The sequence below is a fragment of the Amphiura filiformis genome, chromosome 9 (assembly GCF_039555335.1).
Source record: "Amphiura filiformis chromosome 9, Afil_fr2py, whole genome shotgun sequence".
NCBI classification, from domain to species: Eukaryota; Metazoa; Echinodermata; class Ophiuroidea; order Amphilepidida; family Amphiuridae; genus Amphiura; species Amphiura filiformis.
The window spans coordinates 40,380,030-40,386,029 of NC_092636.1; the positions used below are offsets into that span (position 1 = coordinate 40,380,030).

General features: G+C 40.2%; 1 protein-coding gene across 2 annotated transcripts in view; it reads right to left on the reverse strand.

The window, feature by feature from the left end:
* Positions 1-5,410, reverse strand: part of LOC140160995 (spartin-like) — a 37,905-nt gene extending 32,495 nt beyond the window's left edge. For both annotated transcript variants that reach the window (XM_072184360.1, XM_072184361.1), the window contains exon 1: positions 5,265-5,410. The gene's annotated coding sequence lies outside the window, so the exon portion shown is untranslated. The remainder of the gene's footprint in view (positions 1-5,264) is intronic.
* Positions 5,411-6,000: the final 590 nt, after the last annotated feature.

The window sequence follows — 6,000 nt, forward strand, 5'->3', positions numbered from 1 at the left end:
ACTGCTCATCTATAGTAGTCGGAGCTGTGAGTTCCAATTATTGGAACTATATCTTAGACTATAGGCAACAAAACTTATATTTTTACAAACACACTTACGACTTTAGACTGCGGAACTCAGTCCTCAATGATAGTCAGTCGTTATATGACTATCATTTGAGGACTGAGTTGTTATGATATATCTTCCGAGGAGCAATTTCAGACAATAGCTGGGGATTAGTGGGGCAGAGGTTATCTATTGAATCCTTTCATGACCACTGAAGCATAGTCAAGTCTGCCAAGGACACTCGGCACAAATTGAAAGACCATGTAAACGCTCGACAAAAGAATGCATGCATGTCAAAGGTCGATACTCTTTTGAGGTTTTGCACAGTATCGGAAGAAGAAGACACCAATTTGGTGTTTGTTATGCTCCTCGAAATTAGTACCTTAAGGTCTATGTCTGTTACGACTTATCATGCATTTTGTTCATGCATGGCTGCTGAATTTTGATACCACTAAATTTGGCTCAGAAGCTTAACGAATTTCTTCTTCTTCTTCTTCTTGGTTGAGTCGGTAGATACAGATTATTAGCTGCAGTTCACCAACTTTTTGGGTCATGGTCGCGGATATATGGTGCGTGTCTGACGGTGTCTCTATCTAATTGTTCTGTTTGGTTGACTGTTGATCCGGTTCTTGAAGCTATCAATTGTGCTTGCCTTGATTGCTTCTTCTCCTGTTGCGTTCCACTCCCTAATTGCTCTTGGAAAATAGCTGTACTTGTATGTGTTGAGTCTTGCATAAATTGGTTTATAATTGCTGCTGTTCTTCTTCCTGGTTCTTGTTTCTTTTATTAGCTCCACATGGTCGTTCTTGTTTATGCCCACCATGTTGTTTGTTATCTTGTACATCATTGCTAGTCTTGCTTGCTTCCTTCTATCTTCCAATAAATCCCATCCTAACTCCTGTATCATCTTGGTCACACTACTTCTTTGCTTGAAGTCCCCATGCAAAATCTGGCAGCCTTACGCTGCACGGCTTCAAGTTGATTTATTGCTCCATCCTGGTATGGCCCCCAGACTGTGCTTGCATATTCGAGTATTGGTCGCACTAAAGCCATATATGCAGTTTCTTTAACTTCCTTGGTGCAGAACCATAGGTTTCTTCTGAGACAACCAAGCACCCTGTTTGCTTTAGAAATTGTGTTTTTCCTCTGTGTATTCCAATTGAGCTTGTTATCAATTTCTATTCCCAGGTATGGGTGCGATGACACTTCTTGCAGTTTTTGCTGGCAAAATGTATAATCCATATCCGGAGGTTGCATCTTGTTGCTAATTTTCATTATGTAGCATTTTGCTGCATTAAAGGACATTACCCATCTATTCTGCCATTCTTCAAGCTTTCTCAAGTCATCTTGAAGAGTTTGAAGGTCCTGCTGTGTTTTTGTTGCTGTGTAGATGACACAGTCATCCGCTGAACATTCTTGCCTTGTTTGCAAGGTTATCTGGAAGATCATTTATATAGATCAAAAATCCAGTGGTCCTGTGACTGTACCTTGTGGTACGCTGGAAGTGACTTGCTTGGTTTCAGATGTGATCCCATCGCAAACAACTCTTTGTGTTCTTTCTGTTAAAAAGTGACAAATCCATTTTTGCAGATTCCCTCGGATTCCGTAGAAATCTAGCTTACTAAGCAGACGTTAGATGCGGCACTTTATCGAATGCCTTTTCAAATCTAGAATAGCCATGTGTACAGTTTCTCCCTCTTCCATACTTTTTGTCAGATCATTCAATGTCAGTATTAACTGGGTCTCTGTTGAATGCTTGGCCCGGAACCCATGCTGGTTATCAACTAGAATATTATGCTCTTCCAGATGATCCATGATGTGCGAATGCACTATGTGCTCTAATATTTTGCACACAACACTTGTTAAGGAGACAGGTCTGTAGTTACTTGGTTTAGCCCTGTCACCTTTTTTAAATATAGGACATATGTCTGCCTGTCTCCACTGTGTTGGAAGAAAACCCTCATCTATAGACTGCTGAAATAATTTGGTGAGAACCGGAGCCAGTTGCTCTGCCATCATTCTCAACATCCACGGAATATTCCATCTGGACCCGTGCTTTATTTGGTTTGAGTTTCAGCAGTTGCTTCTTGACTCCTTCCTCATGAATGACCAAATTCGGGATATTTGTTATGTTGCTTTCCCCAAGTGACGGGATGTGACTTTTATCCTCTTGCGTGAATACACTGCAGAACTGGTTGTTGAGTGCTTCCGCCTTTTCCTTGCTGTCTGTTAAAAGTTTGTTGTCAACCTTCAGGTCTGCCACTCCATTATCTTCTTTCCTCAAACTTTTTATGAAAGTCCAGAAAGCCTTAGGATCTTCCTTGACCGCTGACCCCAGATCATTATTGATATACTCCCATCTTGTCTTATTGAGAGCTCTTCTACATTCCTTTTTGTACTCCCTGTATGTCTCCCAATCTTTTGCTTGGCCACCTTGCTTTGCCTTGTTGTACAGCCTCTGTTTCCTTCTTGTTCTTCTCCGACTCTTTCTGTCAAACCATGGTAGATCATTTCTTGTTGATTTCACTTTAGTAGGAACATTTTCTTCCACCGTTCTTTTGATTTCCTTTTCAAGATGATTCCATTTGTCCTGCACCGTCAAGTCATCAAGATCTGCAAAGGTCTTTTGGTATTCTCCCATTTCTTGTCTGATCTTCTCTTCATTGGCTTTTTTTCCTGATGTAAATTCTTCTCCTGGGTTGTTTGGGCCGTTTAATAACAAGGTTCAGAACAGTGCTACCATGTCATGATCTCCCACGCCAGGTTCCACTTTGGTGTGATTGACAATGTTGGTATTATTTGTGAAAACTAAGTCTAGGATGCTGTCTCCCCTAGTTGGTTCTGTAACCATCTGCTGCATATTGTATTGCACCGACAGATCCAACAACTTCTCTGCAGCTGCTTTAGATGCATAGTGATCTGGTATCACTGTATTTGTTTCCCAATCAATGTTACCTTGGTTAAAGTCTCCTGTCACTATTATGTCACAAGTCCTTGGTTTTGCATTAATCTTTTCAATAGCTTCCCTCATGCCATCAATCTGTGTTATGTCCGAGTGATTTGGTTTATAAATAACACCAAATATTATTGGTCTCCCCTTTAATGTTAACTTGACACCATAGGTTTTCCCCTTCACTTTCTAGATCTAACTTTCTAGAAACTGCAAGGTCTTTCCTGTATACAAGCAGAACTCCTCCATGACTGCCCCCTTTTCTGTCACGTCGCAAGATCATATAACCTTGTGGCACTATTTCTGTGTTTAGGATATTTCCATTTAACCACGCTTCGGTACCAACTATGATGTCCGGTTTGTAATCCTCAACTATTGCATACCATTCAGCAATCTTGTTTTTATGCTCTGAAAATTGATTGTAAGGAACTTCAGATTGTTTTGATTCTTCCTCACTTTTGTTGGTGAGGAACAAGTCCGATTAGTCTGATTTCCTCCACTTTCACGACTTGGTGAACCTAAGCTGCTATCTGCTTCGGTCGAGCTGCAACCAGAGGTGTCAGGGCTGTTATCTTTTGTTTCAATATAGTCACAAATTGGGCACACATAAGCAAATGTGGTACCCATAAGTCTGTCATAGTCCATATTGTCAATTCCACCACAATGATTGTGTGTCCAGGAGCCACACTTATCACAATCCATGCCTCTTTGGCCATTTAGAACTGGGTCTTGGCACATAGTACATGGGGCTGCACAGTTGTTGCAATACCATTCTTTCTCACTACACCTCCACTGTTTGTAATCCTTCATCGGCATTGCAATGCAGGTAATATGCGTCCAATATCTGCAGTCACTACACTGAACTCTCAGTTTTCTATCTGTTCCTCCTCTATTGCAAATTTGGCAAAAGTAGTCACTACCCACTTCTTTTTGTATTGTTGTATCTGGATCTTGACTTTGGTGCGCTGGAATTGCGCAGTTGCTGCAATACCAGTCTTTCTCATTACACCTCCACAGTTGGTAATCTTTCACCGACATTCCAATGCAGTTGATATGCGTCCATTCTCTGCAATCGCTACATTGTACTCTTAATTTCTTGTCCATACCTCCGCTATTGCAAATCTGACAGCAGTAATCTGTAGGCCCTGGGTTTACACTAATATCTCCTGCCAAGATGATGATTATGAAAAGTCCCAAATGACTTTTGGCTTTCGGTAGCATTTTTGCTCTCCTATAGTTATATTTCAAACCTGTCATATTCACAAACAAGGATGCATGATCCTCACAATCTACCCTTAGACTGTTGAATTCTGTTTGAAGAACCAAACCAATACCAATACCCAATTTCTCTTTCTTCCCTCTTCCTTCTGTCCGTTTCACAAGCAAGACTAACAAGACGAAGTAACTCACCACTCTTTGCACCTTCATACTTGGTTGTAGGTAACAATCTATTTAATCCGGTAGATGGTCTGATGACTCATGTAAAAGTCTTTGGTTGAAATCCAATACCAGTGACGGTAGATACTGTTGGGTGATCAGCTATGTTTTTATATTTATCACAAACAAAGTCACAAAATAAATTACGTACTCAATAAAAAAGCTCTCTTCACCCGAAATTCCAAAGTTAATTCTCCACTTCAGTTTGGTATTCCACTACGTAGTAGAGAGCACTCGGCTGCACATGTATTTTTATAAAAACATCAATTTGACTTCACTGTTGCACCAAACACAAAGAGCACTGTTTATGAAATATCACATCCATAAATAGTTCAGCTAACTGCATACACATCAATATTAAAAAGTTAAAAGTTAAAACCATCAAACACACTGGTAATTTCTAGTTCAATAAATTGCACTGCTTCTGGTATCCTCCGATGATGCAAGCACTCCAGTGATTGCACTCACTTAATTTTTGTTTGGCGTTCTACTATTTCTACACATTGACATCGAATGTAAACAATAAAAGTTGATCACGATTACTTAAAACATCAAGTTCAATATCTGCACTGCATGTACTCGTAATGTCCACGAATACATATACTGCTACTCTGGAACGGGTCCTGTTGTTCTTCTGCACCGCCAATACATCTAATTTTACTCATGGACGCCAAATATCAACAAATATTCACTGCACCAGTTTCACATTAATTTTGCACTGTCTTCATAAAACATACACTTAACATCAAGTTCAATATCTGCGCCTTCCTGTTGTTTTATACTGCTACAATTTATGCCAAAACCATAAAACCACAACTTACCACTGTAGTACCACTGTAGTACACTTTTGGATTTCGCAGTTTGTAGTCTTAAAATGCTTCAGAGATTAGAATATAATCAAACTATTAACTGTCACACAGTAATTGAAGCAATATACGTGGGCCTGACTGTGAGTCACATCACCCGATGTCGATGATATTGTTGACGTTCAGATGCAAATTACATGACGTCACTTTACGTCATGGTATGACGCAATAACATGGATCTCGCCCTATTCTCCTAAAATTTGCGATCTATATAACACATTCGATCATGTGATGAACTTTCAGGGGACAGGGCAAAATCCAAGTTGCTGCCAGATCATAAAAGAAACACAGTTGACTATCTCCAAAATAGTACCAGGGGGATGACACTCACCTCATTTGCATGGCAAAATTACCCGTCTCCTCTGCAGCCAATTTGTTTTCGCTCCATCGAAATCAAGCTGGTCACGGAGGAGACTACCTTCCTTTGTGTTTGTTCATTTGTGTATGGAGAGCCCTTCTTGGAGTCCGTTTGGACTTAGGCTACGCTCTCAGCTAGAGTCCGACGCTATATTGTACTAGAAACACCTTCTCTGTGAATTCGCTAGAGCAAGGAAAATAAAAACTGGTTTCATTACTATCTGTTTTTGAGCTTTTTTGCATGTCTGCGACCATGGTGTTACCACAACTGTCTTTGCGTCATTAAGCCGTTTCTCTTGCATCAAAATGTCCGTTTTCTCATCCAAAACTTCCTTTAGTGTATTA